General features: G+C 37.7%; 1 protein-coding gene across 1 annotated transcript in view; it reads right to left on the bottom strand.

Moving 5' to 3' along the window:
• Positions 1–14,942, bottom strand: part of si:ch211-269e2.1 (cohesin subunit SA-2) — a 180,333-nt gene extending 165,391 nt beyond the window's left edge. Inside the window, exon 1 of the mRNA XM_039746272.1 lies at positions 14,829–14,942. The gene's annotated coding sequence lies outside the window, so the exon portion shown is untranslated. The remainder of the gene's footprint in view (positions 1–14,828) is intronic.
• Positions 14,943–15,805: the final 863 nt, after the last annotated feature.

Raw genomic sequence — 15,805 nt, 5'->3', positions numbered from 1 at the left:
TTTAGAAAAGTATTTTAGCGATCTCAAATAAAAGTGAATGTGAGGATATCTGAAACAAGTTGTATGATATCTTATATACATATTGAGATATCCTTAAGTAACATCCAGAACTTTTTGTGATATCTGAAATTAATTCAAAGTGAAAATGATAGGAAGAACTAATAAAACCATAGGGTATTTTACTTGAAGTCATTACAAGAAATCTTGATTTGTATTTTATATATCTAAAAATATACAGTTATTAACTTATCTCAAAATATATCTGCGATAAAATATTTCAGTTTGCTATACAACCAATCAAGCACTTTCACAAAATATGAATATTATATATAAGATTGTTAATGGTATTCATAATTTCCAAAATGACACTTTATGTAGTGAATAGACATATCATATTCTTGGATGAAGGCAGTATTTTATTTTCATTATGTATTATTTAATTTAGTAATAGGAGTATTTGCTAAAGTATAATTTGAGAGTTTTGTATTTTAAATATCTAAATATTAATTTATAAAATTAGCTTTTCTTTGTGTACTTTGTCAGGATTACAATAATACAACACACATATGAAAAGAAAATTCATACCACTTAAAATACAGTTACAAGGGTAACTAACTAAGTGTGATCTCCATGATACACAAATCTTTGTAAGCTATATTTGATAAAACTTCACTAATGAACAAACAGCACAGAGTCACCAGGCCCAATGCTAAAACCTTCAAATGTCTACACATGTCACTTTCTGGACCTACTTGAGGCTAACCCAGACTGAGACTAAAAAGAGTAACCCCACAGAATGGGGTAAAACTAAACCACAGAGTGGTCCATTATCTTTATGTCTTTTTCACCCCAAATAAGGGATGGTCTTTTCAGAATTAAATATAAGGGTACAAATAAATGATGTCACAAAGAATGGAACCTGCCAGATGAGAACCAGGGCTTTTAATACAGAAGCTACAGAAAAATAAATACATAAATGCATCCATCCATGCACCCATTTTCTTAAACCACTTTTTCAGGGCATAAATAAATCTGAAAAACTTGGTATATAACATAACAATATTTTTGATTATAATTTATGCATAATATACAGGGGGAACTCCAGAGGACTAAATTCACAGACATAAAATAATTATTTATTTTTAAATAGCAATTTGGATTGGCTATTTACACCCTCAATCTTTACTCAATATGTTCTGAATATTTTACACTTAAAAAAGTCTTTGACCTTTTTTTTCCCTTTGTTTCCATTGTGTTCCATTGTGCCAAACCTACCAAGACTTAAGCACTCAAATGTGGCAGGTTTTATTCAAATAATAACAGAGGCAATACATAAAGAAAACAATGGTTTATCTGTACCACAAACATTACACACTTAAAACATATCCCAGCTCAACAGATCACACTATGCAGCCATCATTACGCAACTTTATTTTATTAACATTTTCTCAGCATAACTGGCCTATCTGAAAGGCATATCCTACAGCAGACATCAGAGAGGCATTAAACAGGAAATGCCATAATGCAGCCTGCTGCAATGCCAACTTCTAATGCCTGAGATAGAGAATGTGACGTTTATTTTCAACAGGGTGTGAAATAAATGGTATGTATGAATGGCATATAACTCAATTTGCCTATATAGCCTAACAAAAGTATTGCAGAGCAAAACAGAAAGTAGCAAGCAATAACTGTTGGGCCATGTAGCATGAAAAAAACATAAGCAAGTTTAATTATTTCAGTAATGTTCACAAGAGTACAAAATGCAGAATAAAAAAAATAACACAGAACAAACCCAAATCCTTCTAATTCAATATAGAATCATGGAGGGTCTGTCTGAACAACACAGGAAATGCAAGAACCAACCTTGAACAGGATATCCATCAACAGCATGTCAAAGGTCTATTTAAAGTTAAAAACCATCCGAAAATCATTGAGATGCTGGTGAAAACCAGAGTGCCTTGAGAAAAATCTATAATCATGGGAGGATTGTGCAAACTTTACACTAGTATTATCCAAACTGAGATTTGGTATTTGGTCCCAGGTGCCATGAGACCACTCTGCCACCATGGCAGTGCAAAAGAATAAGCATTAAACAGTGTTCTCAATGGCTTTCTTGATATGTATCAACTAAATCATATTGTGCTGTACCTTAATCAATGATCTGCATATAAAAGGCTTAAAAATCTGTAAGTTTTCAAACTATACTCCTACCGAAAACAGCATACAATACTGTATAAGAGCATACTATAAAACAAAAGAATGCTTTGAAAATGCTTTCCAAAGTTCAGATTTGATTTGTAAAGACTCAAGACCTATTGACATCTAAGCCTAACAAAGTTTAAACTTTTCTTACATTCACATTTGATGAATTCTACAGATTATAGTGGTACTGATGATAATTGTGATCATGCAATACTAAAACAAATCAAATTGTGTAAAAACCAGAAAACATTTAGTATAAGTAACAGAAAAGGAACTAACACATGTATTATGAAAATATGATAGCCTGATAATAGCCATCCTGCTATAGGTAACTTGTGTGTATACAAGGTATAATTACTGTATGCCACGTGCAGTGCAGCCATCACATACTGTAGAATAAGTGAAATACCCTGCTTACTGGTCATAATTACTGTGCATGTGATTAGCTTAAACAGCACATATTCACAGAATGCAGTCTAAACAGTCTTTGCTACAGAACAGCTATTTGAATTACTCCAGAAAACTTAATGATCTCTTTTTTGTAAAGCTTACGAAGGCAGAATTTATTACAGATTGGCTTTCCTTCAACATTTTTGTAACACCCTTGGCAAAGCTCAAGACAGACTTTAGATAAATGCTAGACAGAGGATGCAGTAGATCAGCAGGCTGCAATGCCATCTTGGCTTGCAGTTTCCAGAGTTGGCACAGCATATCACCCCCTAAATTCCTTTAGGATCTGTTAGATAATTCTGATGGTTTTACAGATAATATAATTCTGCAATTATTTATGAATAAACAAAATTAAAGAAGAAAAAAAAAAGAAGATGCTACTACAGACCTGTTTCTGACACAACAGTGTAAAAATAAAGCTCCATGTTTTATAAGCTGGACTGGATTTCAGTTTGTTTAAGAGTAATACTTAAATCTAAAAGAAAAAAAAATTCAACTGCTTGATTACACAAAAATGCAGAAGGAAAAAACTTCAGTCTTTTTTTAACTGTAAATATTATAAGATTTTTCACTAAAGATTGCTTTACTTACTTTTTTTCTCTCAGTATGTGACTTATTAATTCTTTGTCAAATAATAAGTTAGAGTTTTGGGGATTGGTGCATAAAAATTATATAAAAATGTTAGTATCAGTCTGAACTAAGCAAGGATTGTGCACTTAATGTACCTGCCCAGACTGAAATAAATGCAGGAAATGTTGTGGGGTAAAGTTTAATTTAACTTGGCAAAACTGAAGCAAACAAGTCCTTAAATAGGCAGTAAAGGAAAATGAAAAGCCATTTGGGTGGCCCAACAACTAGCATTACTGGAATCTTTTGTGGTAAAAAGTTAACTTTCATTAGGCATACCTTTATTTGACTAATATTATTTATTTAAAATGGATGTTTGTTACATTTTGAATGTGTGCTCTCATCATTAGGTTTTACCATACAATATCTTCTCAAACCCACTTAAACCAATCCAAAGTCATGGAAAATTACCCATCAGCAACTATCGATACTGGAATAGAATGTGGTAAAATTTACTTTCATTCGGCATACTTTTATTTGATTAATATTATTTATTTAATATGAATGTTTCATTAAAGACCTGAATCTTGGTTTTATCCAGCCTTTAATGACCTCTTAGGCACAGCCATCAGCAGTGTGTCTGTCTGCAGATAGAGTGTTGACCTTGTTGACAGGTTTACTTACCTCGGCAGCGACATTCTTGTATCTGGTGACTCTACCTATGTCGTCAGTAGACGGATTTGAAGAGCATGGAGGGTCATGAGGTCACTGGAAAGGGGTGTATAGCTCTCCCGATATCTATGCAAAAGGATGGAGGCCTAAGTCTTTAGAGTCCTGGTGCTTCCTGCCTTGCTATATGGTTGCGAGTCATGGACACTATCCAGTGACCTGAGATAAAGACTGGATTCCTTCAGTACTGTATCTTTGGGTACCGCTGGTTTGATGTTGTGTCGAACAAGCAGTTGCTCATTACCTGCACTGTGAGAGAGCATCAGTTATGGCTCTACCATTATGTGGAGCAATTCCTCGAGGGTGATCTAGCTTGCAGGATCCTTGATGTTGAGGACCCAAATGGCTGGATCAGGCCAAGGGGACACCCACATAATACCTGGCTGCGGCAGATAGAGGGTCATTTCCAGAGGCTGGGACTGGACTGCATGTCTGCCTGAGGGGTTGCCAACCAGAATCCCAAACTATTTTGTCGTGTGGTGGGTGTGGCAACACACTGTACCAGTGCATGCTACTCAACCAGATACAATTTGAAAGTGAGCTCTCGTCAATAGATGTTACTATACAATGCCATTCTCAAACCCACTTAAACCAATTTAAGGCAGTGCGCTGGTGAAGCTGACCCTGGCAGCACTGGGTACTTTTTGAAGAAACCAGCCCTGGGCAGGGAGACAGGCCATCACTGCACACACCCACACCTACACACAGGTCAAATGTAATGTAGATTTAACACAAGCAGCACAACATTGGGAATGTGGAAGGAAAACACACATAATGTGCAAATTTCACACAGACACTGGACAGGCACTGTGCTACTGTGCCATCCTTCATTAGATGTTAGTTATAAAAAAGATTGGAAACACATTTTGTTTATAGTTTTACTTTAATAGTATTTTAGGTTTGGACACATTGAGGTTCAAAAAAAATATATAAAACAGATACTGCAAATGAAAACAATATAACTTCATTTTGCAATTCCATTTTACATTTTCAATCTAAAGTGTACGTCACAAATCATTTTGTGCCAAATGCACTCAAGCAGCATATTTTTGATGAATCGTTGGAATCTTCCTGAAAACTCTTATGGTAATTTTGTCCAAATAAAAAAATATAGAAGAAAATCAGCAACACAGATGCATTATGACTTTGAAACCTTCAAAAGACATGTCAGCTTTCCACAGTTTCCCACATTGTTTATAAAGATGAAGTAAAAAAAGACAATTCCTTCTGTTGATATCAAAAGATGTTTTGAATAGGTACAGAACAATATCATTTCTTAAATTCAAAACGTACCATGTGCAAAATGACTTTAATTTTTTGAACTGCACGATAAAGCTACTCTGGTAAAAACTGCAACAGACTACATCCATCCATTTTCCAACCCGTTGAATTCGAACACAGGGTCACGGGGGTCTGCTGGAGCCAATCCCAGCCAACACAGGGCGCAAGGCAGGAACCAATCCTGGGCAGGACGCCAACCCACCGCAGGACACACGCGCTCACACCAACACACCACCTCACACTAGGGACAATTTTTAGAACTGCCAATCCACCTAACCTGCATGTCTTTGGACTGTGGGAGGAAACAAGAGCACCCGGAAGAAACCCACACAGACATGGGGAGAACATGCAAACTCCACGCAGGGAGGACCCGGGAAGTGAACCTGGGTCTCCTAACTGCGAGGCAGCAGTGCTACCACTGCTCCACCATGCTGCCCAGCAACAGGCTACACTGATTACTAATTATGCAGCTATGCAACTAAGTCTATGCTCAACAGATTATTACTTCGACTATTTAAGAAAATGGCCACATGCACAGAATTATGAAAACTGATTCACACAGAAAATCTTCTTTTGACTAATTCTTTTTCAAAATGTGAGGCTCTTACGTTTGGTTAAGAGAACATTATCTACACAACACATCACACCTTGACAACCATCAATATGGTTTCCCAACACCTTTTTATCCATAGATGTCTGCTGAAAGCTCTGATGTCTCTCTCTGGCTGCATAATATCCAGGAATGGTGTCTGCTTAGCTCTACATCACCAATCATTACAGAGGCAGGTGAATTTGGCACAGAATATTACAGCTGCCATCTGTTCAGGATAGGGATATCGCAAGAACAAACACTTTTCAATCAAGTTGATACCAAACATTTCAAAACATAATGGTACTTACCTTTTTTTGCAGTGAGTGAAAGTCAGTGCTGCACCCACGCTTGACTGTAAAGTAGACAATTTGCATCAGAAGGCACAATGATACAAGAGTAAAATGTGAGGGAAAAACTATATGAAATGGGTCACAGTGGTGCTTCTAAAGCACTGCATCAATGCTTGTTAAAAACAACAATAGCACAAATCAGGCAGGGAAATGCTTTGTGTTCAAGGTAGGAGAATTTCAACGTGCAATTACAGGAATGGTGCATATTACTGTATTTAAAAAACTAAGGGGCTCTGCCTCCTGCTCGCTTCGCTTACCAACCCCCGGGCAGGCATTAAGCACTAGCCACTTCACGGTGCTGCCGCTCACGTATGGGGAAGCAGATGTACAATTTAAACAGAGTGTTATTTTCATTGGGATTGTTACATATGCATAATAGACCTAACTATTTTACATTACAGCAAGTAATTAACCATAGTAAAAAATTAAAAAAAAACATAGTAAAGTAAAAGAAAATTGTTTCATTTTGCATTAGAGGTATTCGTTCCATTATACATTTTCATTCTGTTTGGCTTTGAAATTCACACGCAAATACTTTTTAAACTTACACTTTTACTGTAAAACTTTAATATTTGGAATTAACTTTTCGTCAGTATCGCATTGAATTTTGATTCCATGTTTGGAGTTTCATCGTGACAGCACAACATATAACTGCACATGAGTGAATACAATTTCTTTCTCTCTAATAAATAAACCAACTTTTTCGAATGTTTGTCCCTGTGATTTGTTAATTGTCATAGCAAAAGCTATTCTAACAGGAAACTGTAAACGTTTTAATATGAATGGGATATCAAGATCTCCTTTGGCGTCTAATGTTATCCACGTAAGTACTACATTACCTGTCTTGTCGCCTGTTAAAATTTTACATGTCAGAATTGTTCGACCAATTTTGAATACAACTAATCTTGTCCTATTGTATAGCCCATCACTCATACATAAATTACGCAATAACATTGCGATACATCCTTCTTTCAACAGCAATTTGGCTGGTGGAAGACCAGATGGTGTTAATGCTTATAGATATCCTACAGGATCAGACAAATGCAGTCACACGAATGAGAGGGGAGAGAACCATGGGCATGGGCCATTAACCTGAAATGGTTGAGAGGAGGGCGGAACTTGAAAAAAATCTCTTGGCAATAGTCTCGTCTCAAGATTTTCTTTTATAATACAGAGATAACACAGACTAATATACTGTATAAAGGTTTTCGTTATTGTTGCTACTTTTTATCATGAAGTTAAGATGTGAGTTGTAATTGTTCAACTTGTAATGAAATGATGGAGAGACAATTGTTTTTATTACAGTATAATACACATTCCTAGCAAAAGAACGGAAGCTTTGCATTCATCTCCAGATGGCAAATGGCACATCTACAGATGCACATATGGGACTAGTTTAGGGCCATCAGGTGATGTGTATGTCTTTGGGATGTGGGAGGAAACTGGACACTGGCAATTCCAACAATAGTAGTAGCAAGTAAAAATCAAGACAAGTTTCAAACCAAGAGACTATCTGGCTTTGCCAGAAATAAGCAGTTATATATATTAATATCAAAGTAACATTTGCTTAGTGATTCAGTGCTTCAAACGCACACCTCCCTACTAATAATACAACTTGTATTTTGTTAATACAAACACTTAATCACAGAGACACACAGTTAGAAGGACTGCATTGCTAAGTACAATCCAGCAAATCATACACCTGAGTCATTCATTTGGTTTTTAATGCAAAAATACTTCAATGCTCAGGAGTATTGCACAAAATGTGACAAATACATTTTTTACTTAAAAAGTAAAACTGCCAACATATTAAAGTACTTTGAATCCTAAAAATATTTTAATACTAGGGGGCTCTGCCCCCTGCTCACTTCGCTCACCAACCCCCAGCTCAGCCGGTCGCATTTGGGTAAGCTGATGTACAATTTAAACAGATTGTTATTTTCATGGGAACTGTTACATATGCATAATAGAACTACTTATTTTACATTACAGCAAGTAATTAATCATAGTAAAAAAATAGTCAAACATAATAAATTTAAATAAAATATATATGCTTTTATATTTATGTCATTTTTATTAAGTTCAAAATAAGCCAATTATTTTTTTTTGTTACCTGTAAAGTTTGTGCTTCTTCGCCCTCTTTAAATTGAATCATATTCTGACCTAAATGAACTGGTAATAATTCAACAGAATGACTTCGACGGTGCACTGGCAATTCCTTTAGATGCCACCCGCTTTCCATTGCACTGGCGTACCGAGTATCTAAATATACTTGAACTTCATCCTGAGACTGTTCTTTGGATATATTCACACATACTCTATCGTGCCCTTTATGAATGTACTTGTAGATGTACTTAATACTCATAACCGATGCACAATACTCACCATTAATAGGACCAAGAAGATGAATATATTAATATGATTTCAGCAAATACGGGTTATATGGTACAATCATTGAATTATCGATCATAACAATTTTAACAACTTTCTTTCCATGATAAGTGTGTTGTTTGTAACGATTATTTCTGCATCGATAATCAGGAAAACCAGCCTTAGTCAGATCTGTTGAATTAACGAAAGCTTTAGGAAATTTCTCTAAACACTTTTTTTCTTTTGAGTTCCAACATACTGAATCTTTTAAATGAGGTCCGAGAGACATGTGTTTAATGACTTTGTACCATAATTCAGCATAGGTTTCTCTGTTTGGAATTTCAGCACAGACAAAACAATCTGCATCATCAGGAGGTAATAATTTATTTTGCAAAGTAACCAATAAATGCATGTGAGGGGGGTTTGCAGATAAATTTCGTGTAAAGTGTGATACTTTTGGACTTATGGATGTGTATCCATTATTGGCTGTAGAATTTCGAATACGTCCGGTCGTTTAACTCTTTTGATACTATGTTGCATCGCTTTTCTGTGATCATAAATATAAACTTGACTGAATTGTGTTTTTTTCAAAATTAAACTTGTAGTAGCTTTAATTATTGCGGAACCACAAATTCTCATATCGTATGGTCCAGAATCTACGTTTTGAGCATTGAATGATGCGCACGCGAACAGACTATTGTAGATTTGGATATTTTGCATGTAGTGTTTGTGGACTTCACTTTCACCAAACAACAAATCTTTGAATTCTTGTGGATACTCTTCCTCATGGGAAAGAAACACTATACTTTTCCCTGATGGCAACACGAATCAGACGATCTACAAGTCTCCAATTTAAACTTTAAAGCTGAACAATATCTACATACTTCTGTCATATCACCTATGTCCATATCTTTTCGCTGTTCTGTTATTTCACCGAGTAATAATTTCCATTTGTTAGCGCTAATGTGATCTTTACTATCAGTTTTTTGAGACTTTCGATTTTTACTACTTTCATAATCTCTAACCAGCTCTGCATGAGTATTGCACCAATATTTTTTAACCTTTTTACAACATTCTACTTTGTCTTCTACTCTTTGTCTTATATTTCCTTTGTTGTCTAATGTTATCCCCTGAAGATGTACTACATTACCTTTCTTGGAGACATCCTTCTTTTTATAGTAATTTGTGCACTGGAAGACCAGACGGTGTTAACGGCTGTAGACATTCTTCGAGATATTGTAAGTTGAGGTTTTCATCTTCCACACGTTCACCACCAACTGTTTCAGCATAGTCTATTGATACACGTTTAAACAATTTGCCATGTAACCGATCAATATTTTTGGCATTAATTTATTTGACTTCATTGTTTCTCGGTGCTAGGATTGCTAGTGTATTCATTTTTTCTGTTGATAACACTTCATAAAGAAATTCTTCAATCGACTAAAGCATTCACACAAATAAGGTGAGAGTACCGTGTGCGAGGTTGCATATGGTTGAGAAGATGGCATTACTTGAGAAAATCTCAAAGCAAAAGTCTCATCTCGCGGGGTTTGAAAAAATCTTTGTCTGTCTCGTCAAAGGATTTTTTTATATAATAGAGAGATACGGTAATTTCATAACTAGCTGACTTTTGTATGAAAGCTGGAGGTGCAGCAAAGGAAAGCAGTAATATAAAACATACAATACTTACTTTTGCTGCAGTTGTGTTTGTAACTTATACCAGTTTCAACATAACACAAGTCTGACATCTCTCTTTTTTACATACTGTTATCTTTCTATCTGAATACATTAGCAATACTTTAATCTTTTGTACTTGATTACAAGGCTTTTAGCACTTATAGTTCATATACTACACAATTTATTTTATTTAGTACAAACTGTGTATGTGTGTACCCATTCATTAATAAAAGGTAAGAGTATACATTAGTAACACACATAAGTGAATCTTTATACATATTTATACATGTGCATTTTAACTACATATCTGCATATCTGTATAATCTTACTTTCATTTCAGCTTTTTTTTGTAACAATGCTAGGGGGATCTGCCCCCTGCTCATCCACCCCCGGTTTTGTTTACCGGATATACAATTAAAAAAGATTGTTAGTTTCATGGGAATTATTACATATGCATTATTTTCACTTTTATTTTAAAACTTTTGTAAAAACAATATTTTATTTCCATTCCAGGAGTGGTTACATCTCTTTGTCGCAGGATGTATAACGCTGCTCACACTGTGAAGGGGGTGCAGCTGAACGCATGCTAATGAGTCGCCGTCGGATCATCTGCTGTCTTTCTGCTGCTGGTGAGCTGCCTTTTCTGCTTGTCTCACTGCCCGATCATTTCAAAGCCTGCACAGCAACTGTCCTTTTGCCACTTCGCATCTCCGTCGCTAGCGTTGTGAAGGGGATGGGGTGGGGGCGAGGGTTAGTTTGGCTGAATGCACGCTAAGGAGAAGCATTCTGATCATTGGCAGGCTTTTTGCTGCTGGCGAGCTGCGTATTTTGCTTGTCTCTTGTTGTTGTTTTAAGAGCTGGGAGCACATGAAGCATCTCCGCCAACAGCAATCCAACAACTGCTAGGTTAGATGTCCATGTACTTGTTTTAAATGATGTCTCACTGCCTTGTCTCGCGTGATGTTGTAAACACAATACTTTTCCTTTATTTCCGGCCCCGGGCGTGGTTAAATCTCTCTCAGGACGTATAATGCTGCTCGCATTGTCAAAGGAGGGGGGGCGGCTGTCAAAGGAGGTGCCATCGCGCTGCTATCAGTCTTCTGTGCTGTACTCCGCCCTCCCTCAATCGGACCTAACAGTCACTTAAAACAAAAAAGGCTTCAACCTGGCTAGGACGCTACAATACTTTCGAATTTTACTGCTTTCATATTCTTTACCTTTCTCTGCATGTGTCATTTGTTTGAGCCTTTCGAATTCCACTGCTTTCACAATCTTTTATCTGCCTTTTTTTCTCTCCAACACTTTTGGGTCTCTTTTTTCCGTGCTGCTCTTTCTTCTTCTTTCGTTGACGTTTCATCTAGAACGCATTGTCCTTATATGCTTTATATGTGCTGAGAGCATAGGATCTGCATGTGCTACGTGCCTTTACATGACTGAGTGTTATATGATATTGCTTGCGTCTTGTGGGTCTTTAAAGTCTTCCGAGGACTTCAGAGAAGATCACATTTCGTCAACCTGCTTTTCCTTTCCAGGATTTTTTTAATAATAGAGAAATAAAAAAGTATAATCAGAATAAAGAAACACACTAGATAAAGTAGGGATCAGACGTCTGACACTGAGGCTTTCAAAGCTTGTTCCAGTTTAACACCAACAGTGTAGTAGTGAAGCTTTACAGTCACATGAGTGATGACATTAGAAACTTCAAAATTCACTGAAGCACAGGTGTTCTAATGATTTGTGCTGCCTTGTCAAAATATGCTCCACATGTAAATATTTATGTCTAAAAGTCAAAACACTGAAATTAATATAAGATTCTTACAGTAAAACTCACCATTAGCCAATGTTTATTTCTAAGGTTGCACAAACCAAAAATGTCTGGCTTACAATCAAAACTAACATTGGATTGAGATATTGGATACGTTTGCTCCTTATGACTTAAACGACAAATAATGATGGTAGTAGGGTCTGATTTAACTCATTTATCTAAGTAACTTATTTATTGATTGCTTCCTGCCTTGTGCCCTGTGTTAGCTGGGATTGGCTCCAGCAGACCCCCGTGACACTGTGTTCGGATTCAGCGGGTTGGAAAATGGATGGATGGATGTTTTAGACTAAATTTATACTGTGCATGCGCAGAACAGCTTTGGAGCATATTTCAATAGGTTGCATGGTTTGACAGAACACTGGCAGAGCTCTGACTGCTTTGAAGCTTTGTGCTACCCCACATGCTCGTATGAAAGTGGGTGTGAAACTCCCGCTCTCACTTATACACAGTAGATACTGAATTAAATTTGGAATCCAGAACTGTGGAACCTGTTATCCGACAATGCAGTAAATGCCATGCTATATGCTACTTTTCTGTATTGGAGCTTTCAGGATGCCTACTGCAGGCACATTCTTGAAACTCCCCTATGTGTGCTTGGCTCCACAATGACATTCTCTCTAAACCCCATTATGCTGCTCTTTGGCCCTTTGAGTGATTATTCCCCAAATACTAATGGAAAAATATTACCATTTTGCATTGCCTCCCAAAGGGGAAAAAACATCAGACGTGATAAAGCTGCTACATAATTATAAACTCGTGGTGGCTTATCTGAGCGGCGATGCACTTTTGTAGTTTCCATCGCTACATAACAGCGCTGTCAAGTTACATCAGCCTGGGCATGTGTCGCCAGCAGTGTCAGCTAGCTTGGCATTCCACAATACAAATGAGCACTTTAGTGCAAGCTGCAGGGGACCCAATAAAAACAGCAAGCTTGCCAAAATCTCAAAATAATTCCAACTAGTGTGGCAGCAGCAAGCGGTCCTTCAAAGGATAGCGAGGTATCTAAAAGAGCCACGTGAGGAGGAAGAAGCCATATTGGCACTTGGCGCAGCTGTGCACTGGTGCACAATATTCATAATGTCAGGGAATGTCATCAATTAGGAATAATGACAACATGATCTTCATAAGATCAGAATTAACACAAATAGTGTTTCTTGGCCTTTTAGTGCGCCTGTGCGATTGCACCTACCGTATGCGATGAACAACAGCGAGCAGTACTTGGGCTGGGTCGAGCTCATGGCTGCTATGACTGCTGTAACCCACTAGATGTCACTAACTATTTAAGAAGCCTGGAAGCTTTCTCCAGCCTAATCAGGAAGAATCTTCATAAGCTTCACCCGCCCATATATATAAATAAATAAATAGAATAATTGTTGAGAGATACGTACACACGGTGGTACAGTGGAATTGAATTGTAAAGCTGCAACTTCAGTATGGAAGAGATCTCGCTATTAAAAGTACGCCGGTACCGAGCATCTCTGCATTTGAATTTTTATGTACTGTACAAATGACAAGACACTAATTGTCCATTTAGTCTAAGCTACCTTTGAACCATTTTAAAATACTTATTAGGCTAGAACTGCAAGGAATGCTTGACAACCTGGCTCACCCTGTCCTGCTTGTGCCTGATGATTGCTTGGAATAGGCTGAGGGTCCCAGTGACCCTGCTTTGAATAAGCGGGTTAAGAAAATGGGTGGCTGTAAGGCTGGATAATTTGTAACTACCTTGCACCTTTCGACTTTCTCACGCTAAGTACCTTGACTAGTAATATCTGTATGTAAAAAGGCGATACTATAATCTCTTCTGTACTCGCTTTTCATGACGTGCGGTTCCACTCTATCCCGTAAAATCTTGGTAAGTAAATCACACAACAAGGACACAACTTCACTGTCATACTATTTCCAAAGTCACACCCACAAAAACGCGAAGGACATGTTGTGTTCAGTATATTGAATCAATGAAATGTCAGCGGCAACCTAAACATATGGTTGGAAGACTAAATATGCGTTTGTGACTGGTTAATGTACACTTCCTGTTCTGTTCCCGAAGCAAACTGTCAGTTTCACAAAAACTTAACCATTCGTCCCCTTCTCTGTTTCTGCGTGACACACCCCCTTTGCATCTGTCAAGATTCCCAAGCTACACACCATCCTACACATATATATTCGGGCTTTACAACAATACATTGTACCGTATTACTAAGTTTGAACATTACAAACCGTCTGGAAACAATGTTATTAAACGTCACTTAAACAAATCTCACAAATCCGAGCTGAAACGGGAAAAAGCACTTCCTGTTTAAAGCCCACCCACTCACAAGACGCTCACCCGATTTTTACAGCCATTGGTCACACAGCCTGTTCATAAAGAGCACACTGCATATACTTTGCTCCGCTCGCCTGTCCGTCACCGCACTGCGTCATTTAGCCGCCCACTGCTTCCGCTAACAAGTCGTACCCTTCCCCCCACGCTCTTATTTCAAAACAAACTTGACGGGCTCTGCGAGTGACGGCGAGGACTTGTACTTAAACCTGAATTTTTTGTTTGATAGAAGGTTGCACCTTTTTAAAATTGAAGCAATTCATATTAACTTCTCGCCTGTTATTCACCAGCTTTGCAAGGCTGAATCCGGCTTAGATTGGAAGATAGAATTGTAAAATTGCACGAATAGTTCCTTTCTCCTTTTTATTGTCAGTTCAATATTTCTTTCACATGGTAAGACTCAAGTGCAGTAATTATATGCATGAGCGTGCGCTCACAGTAATAACCCGTAACATCGCTTACCTTCAAACCGTTGTGAGAAGTAGCAGCTAGCGAGGAAAACGGACAAAGAGAAGATTAGTGAATTAATTCCACCACATTGTGTCCGAATTGTGGCCGTCTTTTAGGCGGCACAGCGCCATCCAGTGGCGCTGCGGAGTCGGTGGAGGAGGAGTTCTGGTTTGTCTGCATCGCAAATAAATAAAGAAATGCCGGCTGCTGTGTGTGGGATGTCCCGTGTAAGCTGACCAGGCTTGTTTTATGCGCATTTAAATGTATGACTGTGTTTTGTATTTATTTTGTGCATTTATACAATGTATGGATATTTGTGTAGCGGGACTGATTTCTTTTTAAGCATAAATTAGATATGGACGCTTCTGACTTCATTATGAATACAGACACAAAATTTCACTTTATATTCTACATCATCAAAGTTCGTCCAAATTTAGCTTTTTACAGAAGCTCAAGAAATATTAAAAACAGAGAATAGAGTTAAGGGTGTTGCCTGCATGGAGAATCTAAAACCAGTATTTTAGATAGATACTTTGTTAATCCCAAGGGGAAATTCACATACTCCAGCAGCAGCATACTGATAAAAAAACAATATTAAAGTGATAAAAAATGCAGGTAAAACAGACAATATCTTTGTATAATGTTAACGTTTAACAACCCCCCCGATTCCCCCCAACCGCATAGTGTGGGGGAAGAACAATCTCCTCAGTCTGTCAGTGGAGCAGGATGATGACACTGTTCAGTGGATGCATTCTCCATTATTGACAGGAGCCTGCTCAGCACCCGTCGCTCTGCCACGGATGTTAAACTGCCCAGCTCCATGCCTACAATAGAGCCTGCCTTCCGCACCAGTTTGTCAAGGCGTGAGGCATCCTTCTTCTTTATGCTGCCTCTCCAGCACACCACCGTGTAGAAGAGGGCGTTCGCCACAACCGTCTGATAGGACATCTGCAGCATCTCATTGCAGATGTTGGACACCAGTCTTCTAA

This window comes from Polypterus senegalus, chromosome 2, assembly GCF_016835505.1.
Source record: "Polypterus senegalus isolate Bchr_013 chromosome 2, ASM1683550v1, whole genome shotgun sequence".
NCBI lineage: Eukaryota > Metazoa > Chordata > Cladistia > Polypteriformes > Polypteridae > Polypterus > Polypterus senegalus.
This window is presented reverse-complemented; position numbering and strand designations above follow the sequence as displayed.